This window comes from Lygodium microphyllum, chromosome 25 (assembly GCF_053477565.2).
Source record: "Lygodium microphyllum isolate KBCC chromosome 25, Lygodium_microphyllum_v1.1.10, whole genome shotgun sequence".
Taxonomy (NCBI): Eukaryota; Viridiplantae; Streptophyta; class Polypodiopsida; order Schizaeales; family Lygodiaceae; genus Lygodium; species Lygodium microphyllum.
Genome location: NC_141159.1, coordinates 49,624,669 through 49,638,297, shown reverse-complemented (window position 1 = coordinate 49,638,297; position 13,629 = coordinate 49,624,669).

Below are 13,629 nucleotides of genomic sequence, written 5' to 3'. Positions count from 1 at the left end.
CAGCCAACTCATAGGTACCATTGTCAAAAACTTGTTTCACCTCATACGGTCCAAACCATCTTTGAACCATTTTTCTCATGCTACTATGCTAATTCTCTAGACTACTGTCATAAACTAGAATCCAATGTCCTTCTTTGATGGCTCTAGGCCTCAAGCGATGCCTCAAATCAAACCTGTCCTTATTTCTGAGTCGGGCTGCCTTCAAACGATCAACTGCTAGCTGCACATCTTCTGTTCTTCTCTCTAGTTGATGAATCCAAAGAGCTAGAAGCTCCTCCCTTGATAAATTCTCATGCCATGGAAGAACACTCCACGTGAGAGCACAGATTTCTGTAGGCATGACAGGTTTTTGCCCATACATCAACTCTGTAGGCATATATCCAGTAGTCACGCTATGTGTAGAGCGATTTGCCCACAATGCAAAAGGTAGTAATCTCGGCCAATCTCCAATCCGACCTCTACAAGCTTTTGCCAATGCTTTAACTATCGGCGGATGTCCTCTTTCACTCTTGCCATTTCCCTCTGGATTATAGGCAGTAGTAAGAGCCAACTTAATCCCAAGCCGTGAGAAAAATTCTCTAGCTTCGTATGTATCTAGCTCTCCACGATCAGCTGTAATCTTGCCTATACATCCATACCTGCAAAATATTTCTTCCAACAAGAATTTACATACTGTAGTGGTGGTCTTCATCCGCAAAGATCTGCCTTCAACATAGTTTGCAAGATCCTCCCTAGCCAAGACAAGATATCTCATCTGCCAAAGTCCCACTGGCAAAGTAACCAAGTCTACCACCCACTTATAATGCATACATAGTGGATAGGTCGGATGCAACTCATCACGATGCCGCACTAAAGAGTAAAGCTGGCAGTCCCTGCAAGTCTCCACAAAGTGGGAAACATCTTTATACATCCCTTTCCACCAGTATCTTTCTTTGATTTTCTCATAGGTAGCCCACACACCTCTATGACCAGCCCATGAACTCTCATGAAATTCTCACATAATCTGTATCTGCATTGCTACCTCACAAACTACTCTCAAGGGTAAGCTGCCTCTCTTCTTTGGATGCTTCCAAAGAAAACCATCTTTCAAGAAATACCCATAAGCCTTCCTTTTGATTTTCTTGAATTCATCATCTGTCCAATCAACTCTTCGAGTCAATGAACTTAAATACTATCCAATTTGCAGCCACTCGTCAACATAAAGTTCTTCAATAAAGGCTTCAACAGTAGATACATGACAATCATGAACAAGGACAAAAGCTGCAAACTCTGTCTCATCATCTTCTGCAAGCATTGACTCCTCATCCTCATATCTCGCTCTAGATAGCATGTCAGCAACTGGATTATCTTTCCCTGCTATGTGTCGAAATTTTGGATTCAATGATTTGATATAGGCAATCCACCGAAGCATCGCTATATCAGGAGTCGAGCAGCTAGTAATCATGCCAAGCAAAGGCAAACAATCTATTTCCACAACAACTAAAGCTCCAATAAAATACCCTTTATCACACTTCAGTGCAGTGACTACTCCCCACAACTCTCTTTTAATCTGCGGATATCTCCTCTGCCGCTCATTCAGAACTTTAGCTCCAAAGCGGATTGCATATCTATTTCCATCAGCATCATCCTGTCCCGCTGCCCAACCTATGCCAATAGGGCTAGTATCAACTATCAACATGATTGGCCATCCATACTGATAATCCGCCTTGCGAAGAGTAGGAGCTGACTGCAACAGCTTCTTGAGTTTACGCATGGCTTTCGAATGCTTCTCATCCCAATGAAATTTTTGCCCCTTTCAAAGCACCTGATAGAGAACATCTGCTATGTGAGCAAAATGAGGAATCCAAATCATGTAAAATACACAAGCTCCCACAAATTTCCGCACCTTTGAAGTAGTCGAGCAATACTCTGCAATCCTGCTTATGGCATCCACCTTTGCAGGTGAAGGCTTCTTGCCATAACAACCAACCATATGCCCAACTATGATGACTTCATTAACACCAAAGACAGATTTCAGCCCTGAAAGAGTCAAGTTTACCTCCTCTAATCGTGTCAATATTTGCTCATAAGCAACTAAGTGTTCAGCCACAAACTGTCTACATCCTCGCAAATCAAGACTTTCATTCTTTTCTTCTTCTGCACAACCCTTAATAGGCACATCATCTAGGAAAGGCATGGTATACTGCGGAATATAGTCTCGTAGAACTCTATGCATAGCATTCATCATATGAGCAACTGAGTTGGTGGCACCTTGAGGCAAGGTACACATCCTCACAAGACCAATAGGTGACCACATAGTAGTAATATCCCTGCTTTCCAAGGCAAGTTGAAACTGATCATAACCAAAATACAAGTCACCTAGAGAATAGATGGCTCGTCCTGCAAAAGCCTCAGCAAACTCATCCACAACTGGACCTGTTTCCACATTCCTGATTGTCACTTTGTTCACGGGCTGCATATCCTGAATAAATCTCAAAGTACCATTCTTCTTTGGTACAGTAAATCACCTGTTAGAATAGGGTGCATAAGAGGGTTCCAAAATCCCCATCTTAATCTTCTCATTCAGCAACTCTATCAGCTTTGGCAAGTGTGCTTTAGGCACAGGTATAGGACGTATATTCCATGGTACATGAGGGACAATGAAGATGACCATAGGGGCAACCAATTCGGGACTAATGCAGCCAGTTTCATGAGGAAAGAAATCAAATGCCTTACCATGACGTCCAAGCATCTCTCTAAAACATTGTTTTTCTACTGGAAGCAAGAAATCATCATTTCCAATCTTCAATTCTGCAAGATTTTTAGCTGTAAATTTATGTCCAATATTTGCAGGATCTCTCAACATAGGCTGCTTCATAGCTTTTTCTATCTGCTCATCACTATCAGGAGGAAGCGGCCGTGCAACCGGCTTAACCTTCTTATCAACTGTTTTATACTTTGTGTCAACCTTGGCATCAGTCAGGCACTCTTTTCTTTGTTGCAATTTCTGCAAATTTTCAGCAACTCTCAACTCTGTTGGTTGAAAGATTTCAGCCCTTTGCTCTATGGACTGTATGGGTGCAGCCTGAAACTCTGTATGCTGAAAATTTTCAGCATTAAACTTTGTTGACTGAATGAATTCAGCCCTCGGCTCTATGGACTGCATGGGTGCAGCCTCATACTCCATATGCTGAATTTTTCCAACATTTAACTCTGTTGGCTAAAAGGTTTCAGCCCTCTGCAACTCTGTAAGCTGATCAAGATTAGCCATAAATTCAGTTTGCTGAGTTTTCTCAGCCTCTAACTCTATTTTCAGTATAAAATAAGAAATTTCCTGAAACATATCCAAGGTTTGCACAGGTATGATCTTTGAACCCTTACATACATCAGTTTTCAGCATTGTTCCCATCTCAAACAATGTATCTACATAAGACATCCCTTCATACAGTCCATCTACATGCTCTTCTGCTTGCAAAATACCTGCAATCTTCAACTCTTTCTCCTTACGACCAATGTACTGCCTGGCAGCTCTAGGCAAATCTGAAATTTTCTGATAACTCACTGAACTATCTAAAGAAAAACCAACAAAATTAGTGGAGAAAGACTGGCTGCCAGGAGGCGAGATCTCCTCTTTTCTCTGCTTCGTACCACTGGCGTCTCGCAAGACAGCGGTACCTAATGAAAATCCAACTCCTTCACAGGTAGTGGTGCCTCACGCAAGGAGTCCCTGTTTCTCGGATGATTTACCCCAACAGACATAAACTGAACAGCTTGCATACCATTCTTACTGCGTATCCGTGCATAAGCTGAGCCGTCATCCATCACTTTCGTTTCCATTCTTGCTTCTGTAATGAAAGGCTGTCCAAGAATTATCGGATAAGAGTAAGAATCCTGAACAAAGCAATGGTAATCCTCTTCAACATTACCAATAGAAATTCTGATACTCGGACAAGCAGCATACATATCACCAGAAGTATTATTGGCGGCTCTCATGCACCAGCCATGCTCTGCATCCATAGGCCACTTGCCACTCTCATAAACACCTCGAGCAATAAGATTAATCTCGGAACCATGATCGACTAAAGATACCAAAGGAATCTGTTCCTCTCCAATCCTTACCACCGTCTCAGTGGTTGCTCTAGCTCAATGACTACGTGAAAAATGGCTGTGAGGAATGAGAATAGGGGTATCATCATCTTCATACTGCATAGGCTGAACTATTTTCTCCAATTACGGATTGACAGAAGCATTCTCAACCATCACTGCATCATCATGCTCTTCCCCAAGAGCTCCATGCCATAATCCCTGTAAAGCAGGTCCTTCCATCACATGTCGTTTCCTCCGCAAAAGTTCCTGCATCTGATCCTGCATTTCTCTTCTAGCAATCCCAAGAGCTTCTCCAATAGTAAAAGTGACTTCACTATTCAAAATTCTTTCATGAAAAATCTTGCCCATATCCGTCTGCATATCAAGGTCTGACAAGAGCTTGAATCCTGGCTCCTTTCTTGGTTGCCTCTTCTCTTTCATCTGCTTGTCTCCCATAGGTTGTTCAGGACCTGATTGAGCTAGAGAACTTGTCATAGGTGGAGCTGTAACAAGTGGTAAAACAAAGTCACCCCCTCTAGTCTTTTTGGAGGTGCTGAGACCCTCCTCATCTCTTCTTCTCTTTTCCTCAACCATGGCATCTAAACCCTGTGTTTTCGCCATATAAGCAAAAATAGAATACCTGTCAACAGGAGAATCCCATCCCGTTTCTCCTCGGATGCTAGAGCCCACACAAGTCATAGTAGATGCCTGAACTTTCCCTCTTCTCGCTATCTCCAAGGCAGAGGACCATAAAGTAGAGTCTCCATCTGATTTCTGCTCAAGCTGGACTCCATAAGCTAAAGCATCTCCTCTAACACTCACATAAGCTGATCGCGCAGCCATATCATCAACAAGCTTCTTCATGCCTCCCTTACCAAAGTTCGTGTCAAGAGGAGCACCAGTCTCTGTCAGCCATATCTTCCCATCTTGTCCCCAGAACACTACATTCTTCTTATGCGCTTCCTGAAAAGCATCACAATCTCTGCAGTGTTGGTGCTCTGTACTATCGCACCAAATACATCGTCTCCCTTTTCTTTAACCAGCTGGAAAAGCAGTCGCTGGAGCAGGTGCTACAGCAGGAACTGACATAACTTGCTCCTTTAACTTACCAACTTTAGCTTTGACTGCTTCAATCGTCAAATCTGCCAAGCCTTTAATAACATCATCTACGGATAAGGGCACTGGAGCAGCAGGAACTGGTGGATTTACAACAGGAGGAGTAGGCTTAGGCATAGAACTTGTAGCAGAGGTAGAAGAAGAGGTCTCCAATGATTTTTCAGGAGCATATCCCGTATTATGATGCAATCGTACTCTCCTGCGCTGCTTCTTAACAAGAGCATTCACAGCATCAATGACATGTCTCCACTCGGTCTTTAAACCTGAATCGGTAGCTCGATCTTCCAAAAGATCATCCAACTTTTCCTGTAAATCAGCATCAGCGGCTTGTAAAAATAATTCCACTTTCTGCATCTCCAAAGCTTGCTGCTCAGTTCCATCCAACTGATCATAGCGGCTCTCAAACTCTCGCAGAAGGGCGGTAACTGAAAGTCCCTTATTAGGCATAGAAACCCATGCTAAGAAATTCCTGCAGTTCATAAGACCTGTATCCTCCAGGAAATATTCATCTTTTAATGCCTTCTTCAACTCTGCCCAACCAGCATGTGTTCCTTGAATTTCTGAAATTCGGGCTTCAAGAGCGCGCACCATGATCCGCAAGAAGTAGCGGCTCCAAACATCTTGAGAAACCCCAAAAAACTTCATCTTTTCTTCATACAAATGGAGGTAAGTTGACACTTGTTGGTCGTTAAACTGCTTCATCTCCTGTTGGACAGCTTTCAAGGCATCCATGGTATCACTATCACATTTTGCGTGAGCTTGTTGCTGCATATAGGTTATAAATGAATGAAACAGGTTCTTCATGACATTGTCATCTGTCATCTCTTCTTGTGAGTCTCCCATCTTGCTGAAAAGTGACGCAACACTTTCACGTCGGGTTCACCAAAAATGTTGTAGAGTTTATGCAAGAGCTGCAGAACACGGGGTTCAAGAAATAGCAAGGAAAGAGACTAACAAGAAGAAAATGAATTTTTGATACCAAAGTTCACTATATTTCTTATCAAGTAAATTACATGAGGTCCATGTTCAGAAAAATCTGTAGTATCACATAAACTGTCTTTCATTCAGGTGTTTGCACATAGGCTTGAAGTGCCTTGAAGAGTTCAGCTGGAAGAGTTCTACTGGGCATCAATTCTAAGATTTATCTTGATCTATCCATTGAGCGATCAGCCTATAAGTTTACCCAACATTCAGCACTAGTTCAGGACTGTTTTCAGCATTCAAATTTCAGCAAGTCTATGTGAAGGAAGGACACTGATCTCTTTGTAATGACGAAACTCGGGATCATCACCACAAACATTCTCTATTGATTTGCATGGAATTCAAAGGCCCTCTACAATCATGATGATTGGTTAACGTATTGAAGTTCCACAAATTGTGCCTTCCTTGGTTTGTAATTGCTGTTCAGCATAACTCTAAAGTGCTACCATCTCTGTTATGTTGCAATCACACCTTAAAGTTCCACAATACTTGCAAACATTTGGTTCTTCAGAATCAAGACAAATAAACTCCACCGGATGACCAAGAGCTGCATCTGGGCCCCTATGCATGCCATAACCTGTCCTTCCACAGGTATGGGGGTACTTCATTGATATATTCCATCAGTGATTTTCTATCTAGTTTCTGCATTCACTTGGCTATATGTTTTCCAATCGAAGGCAGAGGCTTCAGTGAGACGAAGACAACGAATTGGAAGTCGATGCATTTCGTGTAATGATCATGTTCTCAGATAAGGCAGCAGACCATTCCACAGAATAGCCATGAGCAGTTGGTTCTCTAGTAAAGACTCACCCTGCACTGAATTGATGCTTGTACCATTCACCGTGACTAATAACAGTAGTGTGATCTTCCCTGAAGAGCCTACCGACTCAGCAGTTCTTAATTAAGTGATGTTACTAACAATTTAGTGTTGTTCCAGAGCTCCTACTGTTCCATAGTTGAGAAAGATCACAAGCATAAATAGGAAGGAGATTCATTGGTGTCTCTTCTGCTCCCGGTTCTAATTGGTGCCCTCTTGGATGGAATAGCCCTTCTGATCGACGACTCCATCTCCCTTCTAAATTCGTTCACACAAACATCTCCTGATTGATCTCTCCTATCAATAGGATTCAAGGCAACTCACTCTAACCTTAGCTTGATACGTAAGCCAGAGCTCCATAGCTGTTTCCACTGCCTTTCTTGGTCTTGGAGAAGCAATTGCGATGGGGATACTATGTTTCCTTAGGGAGAGAAGAATCTCATTCGAGCCAGGCTTGAGTTTGTAAATTCCACCCTGCAACTCTTGAAAGATCTCCTCTTTCCTCTACGCAAGGCGCCTGACTTCTCGTGGATGCCTAGACCAGCAAAGAACTTCTAATATCGCCTATTCACACTTCATTCCCTCGATCTTGCTCAGTATATACTGGGGGGAGCTTTTTTTTTCCTTTTGAGCAAGCACGCTCTATCCTTCTATTGCTAGACGCGCCAGTCCGAATTAATCTTCCCCCCATCCCTCCTGTTTTCATCCTCCACTTCCCTTTTTTAGCTGAGCAGGAGAAAAAAAAAACTCCTCTTTGACAAGAATAGGTTGACAAAAAAAAGCCCAACGAATATAATTACATCCATCATTGAGCCTTTCTTCTGTGGAGCACCATTTGTCTTTAGTGCTTTAGATATCAAAGACTCTTTAGCAGAAATTTGAGGCATTGCTACCTCTAGTTTCTTTACACCAACATGAGATCTACGCACAAACTTTGATTTTGACATTGAGGACTAACTTAGGGTATCTTTGGAGTCATCAATAGCCCCATTAACAGTCAGCTTTGTGATGGGTCTGCGCACAAACTTCGACTTCGGCCTTGAGGACTGGGTGGCAAAATGCTCTCTCGGTTTGATTTACTCGCTCTGTTTGGCCATCCGTTTGGGGATGGTAGGCGGTGCTAAAATAGAGTTGAGTCCCAATAGCTTCAAAGATAGCTCTCCAGAAGTGTGATGTGAAAAGAGAATCATGATCACTAATGATTCTTCTGGGTAAACCATTTAGCTTGAATATCTCCTTGATAAACAATCTTGCAATGTCTGAGGCTTTATAGTTTGTCTTTACTGGAATAAGGTGTGCAACCTTAGTAAGCATGTCAACTACAACCATAATGGAATTGTATCCTCCTTGGACTTGGGGTAGGTCCACAACAAAATCCATACTGATGAATTCCCATTTCATTTGGGGAATGTCAAGCGGTTGCAGTTTCCCTGGCATCATGACATGCTCGGCTTTGATACGTTGGCAAGACAAACACTCAGTGACATATTTGAGAACGTCACCTTTAAGCCTCTCCCAATGGTAGCTCTTCCTAACTGCATTAAGAGTCTTAGCATAGCCAGGATGTCCTGCGAAAGGAGAGTCATGAGCTTCCCATAATATCTTCTGCTTAAGTGACTGGCTTGCTGGTATACACAACCTTGTTCTGTAGTAGACAAGTCCATTATCAATGGAAAATTCATGATACTTAGCTTGCAACTTCTGATTCTGCTCCTTGGTAGATATTTCCTTTATCATTGTTTGGTAGGCCAAATCATGGCATGCTTCCTCTCTAGCTAGTTCAAGTATAGGGTTGTTTGGCATAGATACTTTTGTAGCCAGAGATCTGGCCGTTGATGGATTCTGCAAGATTAGGGAATTTAGGAATGCCTTGCGACTGAGTGCATCGGCAACTACATTCTCCTTCCCTGGTCGGTACTTGATTTCAAAATCATATTCCTCCAATACTTCAATCCACCGACGTTGCCTCATGTTGAGCTCGTTCTGGGTAAAAATCCATTTGAGACTCTTATGATCGGTTACTAGAGTAAACTTGTTACCCAACAGGTAGTGTCTCCAAAGCTTTAGAGCATGGATGACAGCTAGTAATTCCAGATCATGCGTGGCATAATTCTTTTCATGACTCTTCAATTTCCTTGAAGAGTATGCTACTGGATGACCTTCCTGCACAAGTACACACCCCAAGGCAAGAATGCTAGCATCAGTTACTACCTCAAACTCCTTATTGAGGTCATGAAGTTTTAGAATAGGTGCTGATACCAAACTTTGCTTCAATTTGTCGAAGATATTTTGTTCGGAAGTTGACCATGTAATGGAAGTCTGCTTCTTTAATAAGTCTGTAAGAGGTGCTGCAATCAAAGCATAGTTTTTAATGAAGACCCTATACCATCCTGTCAATCCAAGAAAGCTACGTATCTCTTTGATGGATACTGGTATTGGCCATTCAAGCACATCTCTGACCTTGGCTGGGTCTACTGATATTCCTTCTGATGATACTATGAATCCTAGATATTCAATATGACTCTTGAAGAATGCACACTTCTTCATTTTTGCATACAGCTTATGTGATCTCATTGTCTCAAGGACAATCCGAAGTTGAGGTTCATGATCTTCTTCCTGTTTAGAATAGACTAAAGTGTCATCGAAAAAGACAAGCACGAAATCATTAAGATATGGCCTAAAAATGTCATGCATTAATCTATTGAAGGTGGCAGGTGCATTTGTAAGCCCGAATGACATAACCAGGAACTCAAAGTGCCCATATCTTGTATTGAAGGCCGTCTTTGGAATATCTTCTTCCTTGATCCTTATCTGATAGTAACCTGACCTGAGATCAATCTTGGAGAATATCTTTGCACCTTGAAGATGATCAAGAAGCTCATCTATTCTAGGAATAGGATACTTGTTCTTGACTGTTGATTGATTCAACCCTCGGTAATCAATACATAGTCGAAGTGTCCCATCTTTCTTTTTCTGGAATAGTACTGGAGCTCCCCACGGTGAATTGCTAGGCCGGATGTAACCCTGATCTAACAGTTGCTTGAGTTATTCCTTCAACTCAATTGCTTCCGGTATGGACCTTCTATATAGTCTCTTTGCAATTGGTGCAGCTCCAGGCACTAGCCTAATCTCATGATCTACTTCTCTTTGAGGCGGAAGTTCAGTCAATTCCTCAGGGAATATGTCAGCGTATTCCTTTAGCCAAGAAGGTCCTTCATGAGACTCTTGCTTTTGATCTAACTTGTTGAGTTTGATTAGGTAAACGGGTAATCCTTTTCTGACTCCTTTTATGATCTGAGATACTTTGGCCAATTTGATTCTTGGCACTCTTGCCTCACCTTGAGTTGTGACAAATTCCCTTTCAGAGTTTCGAAAGGAAACTTGACCCTTTCCACAGTGAATGTGGGCGTCGTTGGGCTTAAGCCAATCCATCCCAAGTAGACACTCATGGATACCTAAATTCATGACTCTGAATTTGAGTGAAGTCTTCTTTCCTCTCAGAAAGAATTTCACCTTAGCAGTTTGCCTGGTACAAGTTACCTCACGACCATTTGCCAATTCCACAAGCAAGGTAGGTGCTTCTACTGTGGCTATTCCTAATCTTTTTGTACATGCTGGTGAGATAAAGGAATGTGTACTGCCACAATCAATCAAGGTTTTGAAACCTTTACCTTGATAGTCCGACGGTGTCTGAATCACCAAGAACTGGCGATTCGGCCCTTTCTTGTGTAAAGCGGCATGGACTATCCCTTTTTCGAATTCAGCTTCCATAGTCGGATCTTTCTCTTCTTCTTCTTCGCATCTTTGCCTATTGGCAATGCAAGCGATTCTTCCTCTTCCACAGGTAACGGCTCCTTGACTATAGCTTGCTCCTTGGAAAGGCGTTTGACGATGTCCTCTGCTGAGCTTGGGACATTGCCTCTTGAAGTGACCAGGTTCGTTGCAGTGGAAACAACGGAGGTTTCGGCCATTACTTTGAGTAGGAACAAAGTTGTTGACATTATTTGTCCTTTCTTTCTTTCTTTGTCCCTGATTATGACCTTGAACTCTCTTCATTTGAGGTTTGAATGCTCCTCTGTTCGGGTCACTATAAGACCAAGTTTTTGTTGAGATATCGAGCTCCACTCGTGATACGCCAGGGTGACCGTTGTGTATTTATGTCACCGACTTGTCAGTTGCAGACGCGGTTGGTACACCGCCCATGAATAATAGCTACATGATAGCTATCCTTATCTACTCTAGTTCATGGCTCAGTTAGTATGCCACCTTAGTTAGTTGAGTTTGGTTTTGAGACCCATATCTAGGGTTCTTCTATTTTCTTTGTACTTGAGTTCTTTTGGCTTACACAACTAAGAAGAGGAAAAACTGTTTTCAGCCTCCACCCTTGTGTGTCTTCCCCCATTGTGCAAGCAAGAAAGCTTCAAGCGAGACTCCTTCCTTCTCTCCCACAATCTTGACATGGTATCAGAGCCTTGTTCGTGGTAAGGAGCTCAAGAAAGCAAGCCAAGCTCGCGGTGTTCTGGTAAGAGGAGCATTGTTGCTTTCATTTTCTGTTTCGGGAGCAGATCTCTGCAGGTAGCACAGCCGGAAAGTGCAGGAGTGCATTGTCTCAGGTTGAGACGCCCTTCGCGGTGAAGCAAAAGGGCAGTATATGCTGCGGGAGAGGGCTTTAGCCCCTGGCGACCTTGTTTTTTTGATTTGAGGCCATTTCGGGGCCTGTTTTGGAGGCGCAAGTTTTCTGCACGCACTCAGGAAAAGGCCCAGTTTTATGCTGTGCAGCCACTGTTCTACAGGTCGGTGAATAGTTACTGTAAAAATTGCTTTGTATGCTTGTGCGCAGAGACATTGGGAGTTACAGAATCATCCCTGTTGCCTGTTGATGCAAAATCGTCACTAGGAAGTGACTGTGTGGTCAAATACCACTTTCGCCAGTTTTGCAGATTTTCCCTTGTGAGGGTGAAGCTGTGGTTTTTGCAGTGACAGAATTTTTTGCAGTCTTCTGTAATGGCATCTGATTCTCTTTCACAGATTGTCACTGAAAAGCTTGACAAGAACAACTTCCAAGCATGGAAGTTTAGAATGATGAATTTCCTTATGGGAAAAGGATATTGGGAATTTGTTGCAGGAAATGAAGAAGAACCAATTCTTCCTGATGTTCCCAATCAACAGCAAATGCAGGCATTCAAAACATGGCATGAGAGAGCTAGGAAAGTTATGTATTGGCTATCTATCAGTATTTCAGACTCGATGATTGTGCATATTCAGGATGCAAGTACGCCAAAGGAGGCATGGGATACTTTGTCAAAAATGTATAGCACAAATACGCAAGCCAGGAAAATGCAGCTCAAGCAAGAGTTGCATAATGTGCAAAGAGAAAGTATGAGCATCAACGACTACCACATGAAGGTGAAGAAGATTGCAGATGCACTTGCTTCCATTGGGTCGCCAGTGGAAGATGATGATTTGGTTTCCGTGACCTTGAATGGTCTAGGAAAGGATTATGCACAGTTCCGAACATCCATTTCTGTCCGTGAAAAATTTCCTGATTTTGAGGAGTTGATTGCTCTTCTAATTTCTGAGGAGCAGAGAAATGGTGGTGCATCTTCTTCAGGAGGAACTTCAAAAGAAGCAGTCTTCTACTCAAATGCTGGAAGAGGTAGAGGCAGAGGTAGAGGAGGCCGATTTGGAGGCCGTGGCAGAAATCAGAATATGCAGCAAACTCAAGAAAACCAGTCCTATGGAGGAGGACGTGGTAACTCTAGAGGCAGGGGGAGCCAAAGAGGTCGTGGTGGATGGCAAAGAGGTCAAAATGCAAACAGTAATGTTGAATGCTACTACTGTGGTAAAATGGGTCATATGGCTAAAGACTGCTATAAAAAGCAGAATGACATCATGAATGGAAAACTGCAACAAGGGAATTATGCATCTTCTAGCAGACAGGGTGATGACAGAAATGAGCATTTGTTTATGGTGCAACACATGAACAATTCTGTGACAAGTGCAGAAGAAAGCAATGATGTATGGTATGTTGACTCAGGTGCATCAAACCACATGACAGGTCATGCAGAATGGATGGAGGATGCAAGGAAAATGGAAAAACCAGGATTTGTGGAGACTGGTGATGATACTGCACATCCTATTGTGCAGATTGGAAAAATTCCCTTGTCTATGCAGGATGGGAAAAAGAAATACCTGTCCGATGTATTTCATGTCCCGAATATCACCAAGAATCTGGTTTCTGTTGGTCAAATGGTTGAACAGGGCTTGCAGGTCAGATTTACTCATGGATGCTTTGTTGAGGATATGAAAAATAAAGGTCGCTTGATAGCAAAAGGAAAGAAGAAGGGCAGAATGTTTACATTGGATGCAGACATGTCTGAATTGAGTGCAGCAATGTTTGCACATGGGACCGGTGTAGTTGCAGATATTGATATCTGGCATAAACGCATTGGTCATGTTAATGTACAGCGACTTAAATCAATGCAGGCCCAAAATATTGTTGCAGGATTGCCAAAATTCAAGGTTGCAGAAATGCATAAGGTATGTGAAGCCTGTCAGTTTGGAAAACAGGCAAGGAAACCATTTCCTAGACATGTTCAAGAGAGTGAGAAGCCATTGGAATTAATCCACTCTGATGTGTGGACTACTAA